Source organism: Phascolarctos cinereus, unplaced genomic scaffold (assembly GCF_003287225.1).
Source record: "Phascolarctos cinereus isolate Bilbo 61053 unplaced genomic scaffold, phaCin_HiC Scaffold_4;HRSCAF=312, whole genome shotgun sequence".
Taxonomy (NCBI): Eukaryota; Metazoa; Chordata; class Mammalia; order Diprotodontia; family Phascolarctidae; genus Phascolarctos; species Phascolarctos cinereus.
In genome coordinates this window covers 82,241,811-82,259,994 of record NW_027555847.1, presented here as the reverse complement: position 1 = coordinate 82,259,994, position 18,184 = coordinate 82,241,811, and the positions used below count along the sequence as shown (strand labels likewise).

The 18,184-nt window shown below is 35.6% G+C and overlaps 1 protein-coding gene and 1 pseudogene across 5 annotated transcripts in view; one reads left to right on the top strand and one right to left on the bottom strand.

Moving 5' to 3' along the window:
* Window positions 1–18,184, bottom strand: part of SFMBT1 (Scm like with four mbt domains 1) — a 166,324-nt gene that overhangs the window by 73,520 nt on the left and 74,620 nt on the right. The gene's annotated exons all lie outside the window — the stretch shown is intronic.
* Window positions 15,565–15,812, top strand: LOC110197507 (H/ACA ribonucleoprotein complex subunit 3 pseudogene; annotated as a pseudogene).

Genomic DNA, 18,184 nt, shown 5'->3' with positions numbered 1-18,184 from the left:
AAATCCAAAGAGAAGCTACAGGATCTACATACAGTAGCTATTTATACAAGGGGGAACTCAAGCCCACACTCAGTTTTTTTTACTTTTGCTTTACATATAATTCTAACAAGGTCATGATCTTGTTTCAAGGTCACAACTGATTCAAAGGAACAACTTAGGAGGGATTCTATTATAGGTAGGAACTCTGACAACAGCAAGAAATCACCATTTACTGATATGGCAAAGAACAGAGGAAAAAGGCCAAGAAAAAAAAAAACAAGAACAAGAACAAGAACTGAATAAGCAGAGTTGCCCAGGGGCACACAACTCTACAGACCTCAACAGCTACTGAGGAGCAGTACAATAGTTAATGTTTGTAAGAACAATCCAGTGTCAATGCTGTTAAAAGAACTATGGAAGTCGAATCGCTATCACTTATTTTTACCTTCTGTTGAGTTTTGTTTCATCTTTCTGATGGTTCCTCCTATTGGTTTAATTTTTACTTACAACTTCACTAATGTGAAAATATGTTTAATGGGTATGTAAATGTAAAGCCTATATCAGATTGTGCACTGTCTGGGGGGGGGAGGAAAAGGGAGAAAAATTTTCAACTCAAAAGCATATGGAAAAAATAAAAAAATTTAAATAAAAAAAAATTAACCAAAAAAAAAAAGAACAATCCAGTGTCTACCCTGGCAGACACCTAACCTTCATGGAAGATGGATGATGAACCAACAAGGGAGACAGAAGCAGTGGTCAGACAGTAAGCAAAGGACTGAAGCAGAGTCACAGTAATAATCTAAGAAGGAAGAAAGGGTGAGAACTCAGAAAATACCACTGGATTTAGCAATTAAGACATACCTAGTAACTTCTGAGAGAAAGTTTCATTGGAGGATTAGGCTAGATTATAGGGTGCTGAAAAGAGGGAGGTTGTTAAGGAAGAGGAGGAAGCAAACAGTCCTAAAAAGATTTCGCAATGTTTCACAAGTTTCATAACGAAAGAGAAAAAAAAGATATAGGATAAAACTCGAGAGGGTAGGAAGGTTTTTGTCGTTTTAAGGATAAAGGGAAATGTGGGCTTATTTGTGGACAGTGAAGAAAAAGCCAGCAGACAGAAGATAAACCAAGGAAGAAAGAAAAAAGGATGCAAGTAGAAAGGGTAAACCCTGGAAAAGTCAGTCAGACGTCAACAAATATTTATCAAATGTTTAGTACGGACCAGGCACTCTGCTAAGAGAAAGGCAAAGGAAAAGTAAAGGGTCATTTCATTCCCTGGGATTTTAGTAAAGGAAGAGAAGCTTGGTGAGGGGTAGAATGGTTTTGATTGCTTTGGATAATTTTTTTAAATTCTGAATTTAAACACCCCTCTCCCAAAAAAAAGTCTGACTATATTTCCATGTGCAAAGTAGAACAAAATAGACTATTATAAGTGAAATCACAAATCACTATTTATTAAAAACAGCTTTCTTGGTAGAAACATTCTGAGGTCCAGAGCTGGAAGATGAGGGAAGTCATTATGCAAGATCTTGATTTTCTCAGCCAAGTAGGAAGTAGGATTAAGTAGAGAGATACAGAAATGGTTATCAGTGGCTTGAGCCTATAGCAAGTTTGGAATAGCTTCTTTGGGGACTTTGATAGAAATGAATAATGATCATAATGTAGCCATCAGGGCCCAATTAAGGTTAGATAATGTGAATTTATAACAGATCCAGTCTTTATTTTTTCAGTATTCTGTCAATCTTTTACCCTGGATCATCCTCTCCACTGGCCTAGTCTTTTCCCTTTTTTGAGCTGCTGAAAAGATAAAGGATCAAGGAAGTCAAGGGTGGAGGACAGTGTCTTGTTGAATCAATTAATGATAGGGTTGAGAGAGTGAAGGGCAGAAATGAGACCAGAATGGCAGAACAGAGATGATGAACTGAGAGAAAAGAGGAAGATGAAGATAAAGAACAGGTTTAGGACAAATGAGTAGACAGAGAGGAACAGAATGACAGAAGATTGTGAGCAGCAAGGAGAATTTCAGAGTTCAAAAACCTGGAAAAAATTTGGATGACAGTGAGGTCTTATTATATTAAGATATAATTACAAATTGTGGGTAACTAAATAAAGATGAAGATATAGCAACTGAGAATGTTAATGACCTAGGATGGCAGACAGTTCAAAGGATGAAAGCTTGAAGAAATGAAGGGTTTTTTTAGGATGGAAAAGATTTAAGCTTCACTGTGAATATTAATAATAAGGGCAGGAGTGAGAATGGAAAGGTTTGTAAGCTACATAATGAACTCATGAAGTTAAGTTTCATATAGCAAGGCTAACCTTTCAATTTATTTCACATGTAGTCTTGACAGTTTATCAATACAGATGCTCAATATTTGATTTTGATAGGTTTTGAAAGGCAGGTAAGAGGGGCAACTAGACGGCAAAGTGGATAGAGGATGGGCCTGGAATCAGACAGACCTGAATTCAAATCTAACCTTGAACACTTACTAGCTACATGACCCTAAGCAAGTTACTTAGCACAGTGCCAGGTACATAGTAAGTGCTATATAAACGTTAAGATATTACCTATAGCTATTCTTTATGAAATAAATACAAATACGAATTACTCACAGGACCTACTGGGGTAATGTGAACATATTTTCTAAAGAAAGATTTTCTTTTCCCCAATGGAGTTTCTAGGCTAAAACAAATTCCCACACTAGGCAGTACAAACTCAGGTTTTACAAGGCTTAAATCTGAGATTAAAACGTTTTTCAAGCTCACAGCATCACCTAGACTGTAAGCAATGAGACACTGGTTCATTATCTTAATAGAACCAAGAGAAGTAAACTGATGAAGCCATTCAGTTGTGAAACATGTTACATCTGTCTCTTTATTGCTAGACTGCTCTGTCCTTTCATGCAGTGGAAAAAACAGTGAAGTGTCTAGATCTTGTTTATGGAAATTTAATTCCCTTTCATTTATACCCTTTCATCAGTTCATATAAAGCAGTTTCATTGTCTTCGTTTATTTCACACTGGTTTATCAGTTCATTTTGGTATTATATTTCCTCTTTTAGTGTCCAAAAAATGTTATTTTATTTTTGATGAAATTCTTCTAAAATAATACTGACTTGTCAAGTAATTGTTACTTAAATGGATCCCTTTTTTACTTTCACAACTTATTATAGATATCGTCAAACAGCTAAATCCCTAAATTTATTTCGTTATTTGAAAGATTAATAAACAACATTGATTTTGAAGAAAGGGATAGAGGAAGTATAAAGATGAATTGTAGTAACATAATACTTAAAGACTACTCCATAGAGCCAAACACCTAAAACAATACTAGTGACAAGAAAATAAATAACCTAAACGGACAAGTCAAATTTTAATATTGAAGCAGAGAATCCTCCAAATAAACCCAATACATAATAAACAAATTGAGCAAATGTTCTCTTTCAGATTTGGAGAATATATTTTATTGTGCATTCTTTTTTTTTATTATTTAACTGTATTTTTTTAAAGAATATGATAAATTTAACATAGTTTCAAAGTTGGCTGGCTTGGTTGTATCTCTCTAGATTTCCTTTTACTCTCTTCTGTGCATTAAAAAAACAATATTTCTTCTTCTCTACTTTTTTTTTCTCATCAACATCACTACCTCTAACTCCTCTAATAACCTTCCCTCTTTCAAAAAAAAAAATCCTACGAAGAACTTTAAAAAATCATGTATTAAGGAGATCTGAGTTGCAAAGTCAGTTAATATTTTCATCCCAGCAACAAAGCAGAAAAGAACCTGCAAAAAATGAGGAGAGGGTGAAATGAGATTTCAAATACAAAAACATGGTAATGGGAAAGAATAAAAAGCTCAACTTTTGTATTCTAGAAACCCTAACCTTCTTAGGGTACACAGGAAAAAAAAAAGCATTGTGCAAGTATACAGCCTGTAAGTGGGAGAACAGAATTTATAAGAACCTAGAAGAACACAAATAAGGAGAACAAAGTAAATGAACACATCTTCAGAAAAAGCACCATAAGAGAATCTTAAATTAAGAAATTACATAGAATTTGGGGACAGAGGAGAGGATTTTTGAATCATACTCTCTTCTGAGAAAGAAAATGAAAGGGTCAAAAGACAGAAGAAATAAAGAGAACAAAAAAGGAACTAGTTAAATAAATCCAAGAACTTGGGATGGGGAAGGTAAGAAAGAATAGATGAAAAGCCTGTGTGAATCAATCAGAATAGAATTACAATAGGCAAAACAACATAATTATTGAAAGAGTAAAAATGTAAAAAATCAGTACAAAGGAAACAAATGGAAGAAATTACAAAACTTAAAAGTATTATCTTAAATATCAATGGATTAAGTAACCAAATAAAATGAAAAAGAATAGATGTAAGAAATCAAAACCAAATAAAGTGCTACCCACTACAAAAACATCTAAAAAAAAAGATACATACAGAATGAAAATGAAAAGCAAGAAACAAAATTTACTGTCAAGAAATTCAAAGAACATAAATTACAAAAATGCTAATAGACAAGGCAAAAAGAAAAATTCACAATGTCAAGAGAGATAAATTTTATTTGCTTAAAGGCAAGACAGATAAAACAATATTATTATTATTTATCATATATACACCAAAATGGCATTGCAGTTAAATTCATAAAGGAAAAGCTAACTGAATTTTAGGACATATATAATATTATAGGAAATTTTAATGTTCCTCTCTCAGCGTTAGGTAAATCTTACAAAGTAAAAAAGGAAAATAAAGAATTCAGCAAACTAAGGCATAATTAAGGTACATTATGAACAATAAATATATTCACATACTTTTTTCTTAGCATATCTTTTTAAAAAGATTTTTAAAGATTTAGGGCTTAGAAAAATGAATAATAAATGTAAAAAAGCAGAAATATCAAACTCAAATATTAAATATAATCCTTTATGAATTACAGCATAATTTAAATAAGCACAGGGAATACAAGCTATATACACATAAATGTGTATAAAAGGAAACTAACATGAATAAAAAGTGACTCAAAAGAAAAAAATCAGAAACAGTTAACAACTATGAAAAAGAAAATAATGACTAGACAACATCAGAATTTGGGTGAAGTTAAAGCAGTGCTCAAAGAAAAAAATTATATCTGAAAAAATGCCTTATCAGCAACAAAAGATAAGCAACCTGAACATGCAACTAAGAAACTAGAAAATCAACAAACCCAAAAGAAATATAAAAGAAATCTTGACAATTAAGAGGAACAGATAAAACAGAAAACAAAAAACGATAAAATTAAAGAGTTAGGATTCCATAAAAAAAAATAAAACCTTGCTAAACCTTTAGCACATCTGATCCTTTAAAAAAAAAAAAGGGTGGGAAAATCAAATTACCAGATAAGGTTTACAACAAATTACCAGATAAGGTTTATAATTTACAACAGAGAGGAAATAAGCAGGATTATTTCAACTTACTAGACAAAATTCAGCACTAGCAAAACAGAATTTAAGAGAATTGATGATTTCCTACATAACTGTGAAATAACCAAGTTAACAAAACAAGGAATAAAGTTCTTAATTCAATTTAAGAAAGTGAAATTGAATAAGCCATAAAAGAACTACCAAAAAGGAAGGGGTAAGGGGCAATTCCTGGTCAAGATGGATCTGCAAATGAATTATGTTTAAAGAGCAATTAATATGTATGCTAACCTATGCTACAAAAATCATTCTCAACAACTGAAAAGAAAAGCACACTTGCCAAAATCCTTTATGAAAGATAAATGTGATCCTAATACCTAAAAGGGGGATGAAATAAAGCAAAGCAAGAATTTCAGACCAATATCACTACTGAAATGTGATATTAAAAATTGGAAATAAAATCCTAGCCAAAAGACAATGGAAATAAGTTGCTTTTTTCTTTTTAATTACACTGGCTAAAGTAGATATGAGGAATTACAAAGATGGATTCACATTAAGAAATGAATTAGCATAATCATATTTAAAACAAAAATAACAAAAACCACATAATTACACTTACAGAGATGCAGAAAAGGCCTCTGACAAATAAAAAAAAATTCAGTTATGTTAAAAACCCTAAAAATATAGGCATGGAAAAGCACTTTTTAATGTGATTTTTAAAAAGTATCTCCTAAAACATAAAAGCTGTCATTTGCTATGGAGATTTAATAGAAGTTTCCCCAATAAATACAAGCCTTAGCAAAAGAAAGTCATCTGTCTTTACTAACCTGGCATAGTCCTAGAAATGCTATGGATAACAGCAAGAAAAAAATTAAAGAGATAAACATTGGTAAAGATGAGACAATTTATCAAGAATCAGCAGCAGGGTTCAAAATAAACCTGCAGAAATCATCACCATTTCTGTTAAGCAATAACTAAAGAAAAAGAGAAAACAATAGAAAAAAATCCTATATTAAAATGTTTAAAAAACCTATATTATTTTACCAAGACACATATTATAATACTCTCTTTAAAGAAATAAAGACTTACATAACGGAAAGTAAATTAATTGCTCATTGCTGAGCCACAACTAATATAAAATTGATATTACCTAAACTAATAAAAAGAGTTCATGATGGCACATGTGCCTGGCACACATTTAATAAATGTTTGCTGACTTGTCTTGGCATTCAAGACTTCCTACTGGAATCTGGTGCCACTCATAGTAATCTCCAGCTTTATTTCATTAACTACAACTTTCCATGTTGCAGGGAGGAGAAAAGAATAGTAGCCTGTATAAGATACTGAGGTGGGGAATGTGTGGAGTACAGCAAATAGGCCAGTTTGCCTGTAAGGTGGCCTGTGTCAGCTCAAGTGCCCCTTCCTCCACAAGATTTATCCTGATTCCCCCTTGCCAATACACCATTCCCCTTTTTAACATTTTATAGTAATTCAGTATATGTTTTGTATCTTATCTCTGTTTATGTCGCTTTTACCCAGTAGACTATAATCATCTTGAGGGTAGGGAATGTTATGGTTTTCTACTCATGTCCCCAGCACCTAAGACCATATGTGGTACATATAATCAGTTCTTGGGCTGAAGCAGTCAAGGAGGTCACTGGATGACAAGATGTGTTAGTGATACAGAAACAAAGCTAGATATGTCTTGGCTTTTAAAAAGTCAAGAGACTGGTTAAAAAAATAGAAAAGTTGATTAGTGGGACATATTAGAAACACAAGACCCAGAAACAAATGAATATAGTAGCATAGTGTTGGATAAATCCAAAGACCCCAAATACTGCAGAAAGTTACTATTTGACAAAAATTACTGGAAATACTGGAAAGCAGTCTGCCAGATATTAGATTTAAACCAATACCTAAAACCATACACCTCAATAAGTTCCAAATGGATGAATGATCTACATACAAAAAGTCACTTCATAAATATATTAGAGGAACAAATTAGGAGAAATCTTTTGCAACTGTGGAGAGGAGAAGAACTCCTAGACAAAGGATAGAGAGGATCAAAGGAGATAAATGGGGCAGTTTTATTTACATAAAATTAAAAGACTTTTGCACAAATAAAAATGTCATTAAAATTAGAAGAGAAATAAGTAACTGTAAAAAATGTTTTCAGAAAGTTTCTCTGATAAAGGGCTGATATTCAAAACACATAGAGAACTGAGTCAAATATATAAGAATAAGAGTTATTCCCCTATAGATTAAGGGTAAAAGGGTAAAAATGGAAAACCAAGTTATTAATAACCATATGGAAAATTCTTGAAATTACTAATAAAAATTAAGTGCAAATTAAAATAACTGACAGTCCTCTATACACCCCTCAGATTGGCAAAAATGACAGAAAGCAAGAATGTGACAGTTGTTGGAAGCAGCTGAGAAAAGAGAAGGATCTGTTGGGGATAGGCACACTATGCATTGCAGCTAGAACTATGAATTGGTCCAACCATTTTGGAAAACAATTTGGATCTATGTTCAAAAAGTAGATAAACTGTGTGTACTCTCTAACCCAGTGATAAAACTACTAGGCTTATACCCTAAAGAGGATCAAAGGAAGAGTGAAAGGATGCATATGGACAAAAATATCTATAATAGTTCTTTTATGGTAACAAAGAACTGAAAACAAATGACAGTGCTCATAAATTGAAAAATGGTTGAAAAAATTGCAGGGATGGGTGTGTGTGTGTGTGTGTGTGTGTGTGTGTGTGTGTGTGTGTGAGAGAGAGAGAGAGAGAGAGAGAGAGAGACAGACAGAGAGAGAGAGAGAGAGAGAGAGAGAGAGAGAGAGAGAGAGAGACAGACAGACAGACAGACAGACAGACAGACAGAGAGATAGAGACAGACAAAGAGACAGAGAGAGAGAGAGAAAGAAAAAATACCATGGACACATCTACATCTGGAGAAACCTGAAAAGGACTTGTATGAACTGATGCAATCTGCAGTAATCTAGATAACAATTTATACAACTGTAATTAAGGTATTGTAGCATAAAACAACAGTGAAAGACTTAAGAGCTTGATCAATGCAGTGACCAACCATGACACTAGAGGAATTATGATCAAGCATGCTTGCCACCTCACTATCAAAGTGATAGCTTAGAGGTGAAAAATGAGATACGTTTTCAGACAGCCAATTTGTACATTTGTTTTGCTTGGCAATGCTTATTAATTACAGGGGAGGGTCTGAATCTTTTTGGAGGGGGGATACTTGAGAGGCAGTGAGGTGCTTGTAACAGCAATGCAAAAAAGAGGGAAAGAATGACAAAAGCATCAAATAATTTAAAACAATTAAAGAACAGAACAAGTTCAAAGGGAAACAGACAAATGTGACAGCTTAGGAACTACCTTGCTGAATATATTTCTGTTCTTTAAAAGCTGCATGTAATAGAGATTCATAGTTTCATGTTCAATATTCTTATTTTCTTTGTATATAGAAATGCTCACTTTGTCAAATCCAGAATAAAATACAAATCATTTTAAAAATTCAAGGGATAACATATATAAAGGGATATTTACATTCATATTCATAAAGGGATAACACATTCAAGGGATAACAAATAAAAATTCAGTGATAACACTGAAGATCATCTACAGGTTGAGAACTACTTTGGAAGAAGGCTGCTTCAACCTTTGACTCAATCATTAATTTTGCAGAAAGACTGTTATGAAGTCATGTAATTACATGTCTTTCCATCTACTTTTATGAGTAAATATTTTAAGTAAATGGAAATCTTGAAGGCTTAAGTTTCAGTTATCACGATAATTTAGCATTCCAGGTACTTCATTCCTTTAACGTGCCAGATAAATGAGGTATTCATATAGTTTTGCTATATTTTTATATCATGTGATCTTAATTGAATTTGTGTTTAATCTATCTTCAATATTCCTCAATTAAATATGTGAAAAGGAAGATATCTAATGAGGAAAAGAGAGTAAATGTATTATCCTGACTTCTTTCCTTTATGGAAAGAAAATTTCTTATGTGAACTAATGCAAAATGAAGTGGCAGCAGGAAGACAATACATACAGAGCCACAAAAATATGAATGGGAAGAGCAATAAAAAAATAACTGAACTTATGCAAGAGATGAAAAAATTTACTTTCCTCCTCAATTCTTTGAAGACATAGGGGAGTATGGGTGTTAAATGATTCATATGCTATCAGATACCATCAATGTGTTGGTTTTTTGTTTTTGTTTTTAATCTTTTTTACAAGTATAACATTGCTGAGGGAAGGGTATGTCTACAGAAAACATTATTAAAAGTTTTAAAAGATTTCAATGTAATTTCTCGGTCACTGATAAGTACCTTTTCAACTAAACTGTAAGATTTTCTACTTGGAGTACTATCACTTGACTTAGAGCCCTGAGCTCCTTAGGGGTATTTGTTTTTAAAATAAAAGGGTATAAAGTAAAAGTGGGACTCCATGAGATAAATGTAAAGATGGAGCACTTTCCAAACATGTGAGACAGCCAGTGCAAGGATACAGAGCAGGAATATATATTATAGACTTTGTGTGGAGAGCCAATTGAAGAGAGATATGCTTAGATCATCTCAGAGCTCAGGAGTGGGAACAATGGCCAATGATCTTGGACAGCATAGAAGATGTTCTTACTGTTCTCTGATACAAACCAAGGTGACACTATTTCCCATTTATAAAAATGGAAGCCCTTGACAGTTGTAGTAAAACCATTGAACAGCTAGCTAAGATTTTAGGTACTCAATTACAGTGTTCTGGCCTGTTATTGACAGGTGTTAACATAAAGAACATACCAACATTACTTGTTTAAATAGTGTCCTGCTTCACTGTCTGCAGGGATTTTGGAAATAAGACTATATCTTCTTCATAGCAATTAATCCTCTGTAAGTTTTCTATTTTATATATTCAACCAAAATATATTAATTTTTTGAATACCTAACCTGTGTAAAAGATTTTTAGGCACTTGTTTCTAGTAATATTATGAAAATTATCAACATAACAGACTTTATTAATAAAAAATGACAAAAATCACACGATTATGTCAATAGCTCAAAGCACAAAAAGCTTTAACCATCTTGTTAATTAACAACCATTCTGTTAATACCGTTATAAACAGGCCCACGAAGCCCCCTCCCCACAAAGTAAGAAGGCTTAGTTTCCAGCCAATAACAAAAATATTGTCCAGAATGAAAGAAGAACCTTTTAATTACATTTCCGGCAAAAGACAGATGCGATCCCTTTAATGAGAGAAGTATCCAGATACAGAAGCAAGAGTAAGCTTTAGACTGTTATTCTATTCAGTCCCTCCCTCAGACTGGTCCAAACTCTTCTGGGTTGCAACCTTCCTGTCTTGCCCACTTCATGTCCCTCCTGTCCACCCTTGTCATACCTCATCACACCTTGTCATATGTCACATGTTATGTAAATGAATAAAAACCACTCCCTGGGGTGTGCTGGATAACATGTATGAAGCTTATTAAGCCTGCTTACTAGCAAAAAGTCAATAACCATCATTTGAACCTGACCGGTTTGAGCCAATTTCAGCCTAAGCCCCCTTTATCAGAAACTCTGTGGTTAGCCAGCTTCTTCTTCTAAAAGCTGATTGGTCAATAGTGCTTGCAATCTTAGGTACCTTGAAACTGCAACATCCTGTGGAAATCTAACTTTTTAGTATTAGTATTTCCCACAATACCACTAGAAAACCTAGGAATAAGTGGAACATTCCTTAATACAAGTAGTATTGCACAGCAGAGCCAAGATGGTGGAGTGAAAGCAGTGACTTGCTTGAGCTCTCCCCCAAATCCCTTTAAATACTTGTGAAAAATGGCTTTAAACGAATTCTAATGCAGCAGAACCCACAAAAAGATAGAGTGAAACAGATTTCCAGCCCAAGACAGCCTGGATGGTTGATCAGAAAGGTATATCGCTCAGGGCGGGAAGAGGAACACAGTTTAGCTTGGGTGCACAGGCAAAACAAGCCTCAGTGAACCTGGAGCAGGCCTCAGAGGACTGAATCATGGGCAGCTGTGGTGGTTTCCAGACCTCTCAACCCATGAACCCAGACAACTTAGAAGGCCAGTGGGAGAGGTCTGTGACTGCAGTGAGAGAGAAAAGCTGGGTCCCAGCCCCAGTCCTCCAGCGTGGCCCCAAGGCAGCAGCTGCCTCCCAAGTTTCTGGGCCATGGCCTGAGGGGGAAATCGGGTGGCTGATCAGAGATCTTTTTGCCAGTGCTGAGGCAGGAATCTCTTGCTTTGCCCATGGCTGGTTCTGGGTCACAGTTCTGGGTAGCAGTCCTAGGGCGAGGAGGAGTGCTGGCATGGTGGAACTTGTAGTGGTGGTGGATAGGAAATCCTCCTCACAGTTCCAAGGCAGAAAAGAGTGCTTGTGGTCACTCATAGACCAGAGCACAGGCCAGGAAAGGAGTAAACACTTTGCCCCTTATCATAACACCTTGGAAGAACTGAAAATTTACAGATCCCTAGAAGTAGCTCTGAAAACAGCTGCACAAAACCCCAATTTTTTTTTGGGGGGGGGCTAGGCAATGGGGTTAAGTGACTTGCCCATGGTCACACAGCTAGTAAGTGTTATGTGTCTGAGGCTGGATTTGAACTCAGGTCCTCCTGAATCCAGGGCTGGAAAAAAATGAAAAAATAGAAAACAATGTGAAATATCTCACTGGAAAAATAACTGAACTGGAAAACAGATCCAGGAGGGATAATTTATCTGAAAGCCATGATCAAAAAGAGAACCTAGACATCATCTTTCAAGAAATTATCAAGGAAAACTGCCCTGATATTTTAGAACCAGAGGGCAAAATAGAAATTGAAAGAATCCACCCATCACCTCCTGAAAGAGATCCCCAAAGGAAAACTCCTAGGAATATTGTAGCCAATTTCCAGAGTTCCTATAACTGGGAAGTATTTTCTTCAGTAAGCTTTTGGACTTCCTTTTCCATCTGGCAAATTTTGTTTTTTAAGGCATTCTTCTCCTCATTGGCTTTTTGGACCTCTTTTGCCATTTGGGTTAGGCTTGGGACAGTATATTCTCCACACTGGAAGCATACTCCTATCTTATCAAAGAGTTTAAAACTCAAGTAATTGGCTGGGATCACAACCAAGCCTTGCAAAAAAAATCAGACCATAGCTCTAGGTCAGAGGTTCTAGAACCAGCTAAAAGTAGACGAAATTGGTTGTTTAGTTAAAGAGGCTGGAAGTAGGACAAAGGTTAAGCTTTACTTAGAGTGTGCATGTATAATGGGCTCATTAATACTAACTTCTCCACCAGAGGGGAGCAATAGCACAAAATTAGGCACATTTCATATCTTAACAGAAGGAGACACTTGTTAATGAGTAATATGAAGCCGGAGTATCAGGAAGATTGTAACCTGGAAGAGCAGTGACCAATACCAGCTTTGAAGAGAGAGACAAGAAGAACTACCTGCATAAAAGGCTTGCTCTGGTGTCTGTCGGTGTGTGGGTCCTTTTGGGGTACCACACACACCTGCTTCTTGCAAAAACCATAAATAAACATCTCCTTCGCTCACTTCAGTTTAAGTTTCATTTTTTAAGGGAGGACGGAATTCTGCATGGTATGTTTCGAGGGGAGCAATGAAGTTCAGCTGCATGCTTGGCTAACCCCCAAACCCTACCAAGGAGTAACTGAACCCCATTTCTCACACCCATTATAAACACTATTTGACAAAGTGTTCATAATGCTAGCTATAGCAAGTAACACATGAAAATGAAGTTGAGGAAATAGTCAAAGAAGAAACAAAATCATTGCTCCTTGCTGATGACATAATAGTTTGCTTAGTGACACCAAAAGTAAATTAAAAATTCATTGAAACAATGATTAACTTCAGCAAATATGCATAATATAAAATAAATCCATCTTGCCATCCAGGAACATCCTTGTCAACTTCAACCTAAAAACTAACTATGCACCATACATAGTTCTAGTTTGAGGGACACAAATACTAAATCACAACATTTCCTACCCTCAAGGAGTTTACATTCTACTAGAAGAAAACAGGAACAGATACAAGATACAAAAACTACAAAATTACTATAAAATGGAAAAAGAGGGGTGACCTAGCAATAAAGAAGAATCAAGAGAAGTTATGGAAGATGCGGCACTTGAAGTGACATTTATAGGAAGCTAGGGATTCCACAAGGAGACTATGAGGAGAAAATACATTCTCAGGATTGGAAGGAGGAAGGGAAAAATAGTCTGTACAAAAGTATAGAATTCAGAATACCCCTCCCAACTCAATCCTTTTTTCAAACTTCCTTATTACTATTGAGAGTGCCACTATCCTACCAGTAACACAGGCTTGCAAATCATGCATTTTTCTCCATTCATCACTCTTACTCTCTCCAACATAACCTATCACTTGCTAATTCTTAATCATTTCTATCTCCACATCTCTAGTATATATCCATTCTTTTCATTTACACATCCACCACCCTAGTTCAGGCCATCATCACCTTGCACCTAAATTGTTCCAACAGTCTCCTAATCAGTCCCCTAACCTCAATCAAAGTCTCTCCCCATTCCAATGCATTGTCCACACAGCTTCCAAAGCAATTTTCCTTAAAGATCATGTTTGAGTCTGTCATCCCCTACTCAAAAAATTCCAGTGGCTCATTATTACCACTAAGATCAAATATAAATTCCTCTATTTAGCATTTATAGCTTTCACAACCTATCCCCTCCTTATCTTTTCAGTGTACTTACACATGACTACCCTCAAATGTCCTCTACAGCATGGCTGTACTTAGAGGTTTGTTGTTCCTTATACTCAGCCTCCATACCACTGCACTGACTATCTCCCCTATTCCTGAAGTGCTCACCCTCATCACCTCTACCTCTCTTAGATTCCCTGGCTTCCTTCAAGATTCAGTCCAAGGGGCAGCTAGATGGCAGAGTGGATAGAGCACCAGCCCTGGAATCAGGAGGACCCGAGTTCAAATCTGGCCGCAGACACATAATATTTCCTAGCTGTATGACTCTAGGCAAGTCACAACCCCAATTGTCTCACCAAAAAATAAACAAAAAAACAAACAAACAAATGGATAAATAAATGAGTGAATGAATGAACAGATAAATAAATAAATGCATGAATAAATAAGTAAATAAGTAAGCAAGCAAATGAATAAATAAATATTGAAAAAAAGAAACCTCAATCCAAGCACCACCCCTGTCTACATGAGGCCTTTCCCGTTCACCCAAGTTACTAGTGCCTTCCCCTCAAGGGTTACCTTGTATCTGCTATGTATTATCTTATACCTATCTATATATGTACATGTTACACTGCTGAATGTCCCCATTAAAACATAAACTCTTTGAGGACCAGGACTGTTTTATCATTTCCTGTGTATCCAGTTCCTAGCATACAATAAGGCTTCCAAAATGCTTATGCTGTTGATTAATTGATCCTAATTTGGTTGAATAAACCTAAAGATAAGATAGAGCCAAGGAGGTCTGTATTTTGTCCTAGAGGAAACTGGTAGCCATTTAAAGGACAGGAAGCAAAAAAAATGAATTTTTTATTCAAAAAAATTTACATTTAAAAAATAATCATAGACTGGGAGAGTAATTTAACAAAATATCTGGTTCTGTTTTGTAGCTTTCAGGGACTTTATCGAAATAGCACTACTTGCTATACATACTGTATCAATCATCTATTATATTCTAGGAACTACACATTTGAATTCAAAGACCCTCTGCAATAATAACACTTGGCCCATAGGTTCGGAACCACTGGACAACAGTTCCCACTGCAACTGTTCCACTCTGTCCCAAGCCATTATCATCAACCTCCCACTCCTTCAAACATTAAGATGATTTCACCTGACTAGAAAGACTGAAAACCTCTAGAACTCCCTAAATTCCAAACCTCTCCATGTCCTTGTCTATTGTCAATTCCTTCCCTCTAGTCTCGAAGGAAGAGATAGTCCTCATTTTTTGGTAAGGTCATGTACCCCTTGATCCTATTCCCTAGAGTTTCCTCCAAGACATGGCTCCATCAAAAATCTCAACCCTCTCTTCTATCTCTAAAGGCTGCATGTCGGCTTCCGATGTTGTCTGTGGTTGGAGACGGAGGTGGAAATGTAGTTGTAGCCTGATTCTTTCCGTGGCAGATACGGACTGTGAAGTGAATTGGCCGAAATGTTTCTGCAGTATTACCTCAACGAGCAAGGGGACCGGGTCTACAACCTAAAGAAAACAGACCCTGCAGGACGACAGACCTGTTCAGCTCACCCAGCCAGATTCTCCCCAGATGACAAGCATTCAAGACACTGTATCACTATCAAGAAGAGATTCAAGGTTCTCATGACCCAACAAGCACAACTGGTCCTCTGAATTACCAATCACCAAGCAATGGCAGCCACCAAGGACTCTGACGCAAGAACCTTTTCCTACATCTGGAAGACCTCATTCAGAAAGAACTCATATCTTTGATTCTTTAACCCATTCTCATAACCTTCCAATTACTCCATTTGTACACTTGCTTCTTAGAATCTAGTCTCAATTTGTCTGTGTTCCTGTCTGTACTTGGTAGCAATCAACCTAAAATGAAAAAGCCTAAAGTTGACCCATCTTTTTAATCAATGTCGTAGGCTATTAAAGCTGAAATGATTTAGAAAAAATAAATAAATAAAAAATAAAGGCTGCATGTCTAAAGCCTACAAAGACAAGTGGGTCATTCCTTGCTGAAGTATTCCTTTGTCCCTACTCCCTATCTTCAAGTTACCTTCTCTTTCTGGTCGCCTTAGAGACATATTTCTACAACAGTAGACTATAAGAATACTACAGACTCATCTCCTTACCACCCACCTTCCATTTTATTGTACATAATTGTATACCTGTCTCTTCCATGTTAGACTGCAAGTTCCTTAATAGCAGCACCTGTCATTTTTTAAATCCCTAATACTCATGAATGAGGAGTAGCTTACACACAGTAGTCACTTAATAAATTTCTGTTGAATTAAATCTTAACAAATTAAAGTTACAAATAAGCCAAAGAGAATGGGAAAGATGTAGGTAGGAGTAAGATGGCTAAAGCATGTCACCAATAGTTTGTATACAGGAAGATAATGCACATAAGACATTAAGAATACATATGGCCCCCAAAAAAGGAAATTATGTAGGTCATGTATTAGGAATGAGAGACAAAAAACTTGAAAGCCCACTTGGTATGCTGATACCCTGTAAACAGATAACAAACTAAAGAAAGGCCTCCAGGGTTTTACGTATTTCTTCTACTGAGGGATTTATGGGAAAATATATAGAAGAATCATACTGGAAGAGAAGTCATGCACAGGTAATGATCTGCATTGATAGTAGGTATAATTCATACCAATGAAATAATGAACCCACCAAATTACCAAATTAATGAAGCTTTACTGCAGTTCCAAATTAGCTGAATTTTAAACCTTTATATTTAGTGCTTCTCTCTAATCTAGAACCCATAAATGAACAATATCCCTTAAAGAAAACTAGCTTCAAAATTCTCTTAAATCATCTTTTATTCTCTCCAATCTTCATCTGGTCTTAGCAATTCTAACACTTTGTAATAGCAGAAATTTCACATTAAATCTAAATTATGGTAGGAGCCCATTAAATACTTACTGAATTAAATATTTTCTAGCATAGACCCTGCTGTTACATTGTAAAACGTGCCTACCTTAAAATTAACTCTCTTGGTGTATTAGTTATAATAAAGTGAATATCTCAACTAAATCACACCTACTGGACTATGCAATCTGAGGCAACTACAAATATGAAACTGAAAATCAACCTCTTGTACCAGGCAATATTTCAAGTAAATTCTTGGCACACAATTGGGTGCTAGGATACTGTTGGGTTTTCATTTTCCTCAAATTGCATAATTTAACTGTACAATTTAAAAAACTGGTTCTCTGGCAATTTTAACTTTGTTATAATATACCTAGAGCATATGTATATGCAATACAGCATGCTCAACATGTAAGATTATTCAAAAAAAAGTCAAGCTCATTCAAAATCAGACAGTTTCTGGCTTAAGAATGAATATTGTAAAAATCGAGAGCTTTGAAAGTTTACAAAATAATAAAAATGAAAACTCTTACGGGACTATATTGTCAGTGGTTCACTTTCTAAAGAAATGGTACTAAAACCACACTTTAAAAGAACACATATGTATCTAAAATAACTGCCACTTGCTTATGTAGTAAGGATATAGGCCTTTACCATGGCCACAAGAGCTGCCATCTGGGCCCTTTCTCTCTAGGGTTTTTAATGTCTTCTTAAAGCCTCTCTGAGCTGCAAAGGAATTAGAAGTCATCAAGTCTAATTCTCTCATTTTACAAGACGACAAAACTGAGAACTGAGGGAAAAAAAATCATAAAATTTAAAGTGCTAAAAAGAACCTCAGAAATGATGTAGTCGAAACTGTCCCGGAAAAAGAGGCTCCTCCAAAGCATCCCTGACAAATGCTAATCAGTCTTTGCTTGAGGACCAGAAAAACCAGAGAGATTGAGTAACTTACCTGAAGTCACACAGGCTGCAAGCAAGTAACAGTGTCCTCTGACCCACCCCCCCATCCTCCACTTCAAATTTTTTCCATCTAGGAGTCCTCTTTTGTTTATTTCCAGTCTGTGACATATTTTGAGGATGGGCTGCTAAAATATTGACAAGTAACTAAGTCATACCTGAAAAAACTGAAAGCCATTTGAAACTACCTGAGAGGAAAAAATATTATGATAAAATGTTAATACTAAGAATTAC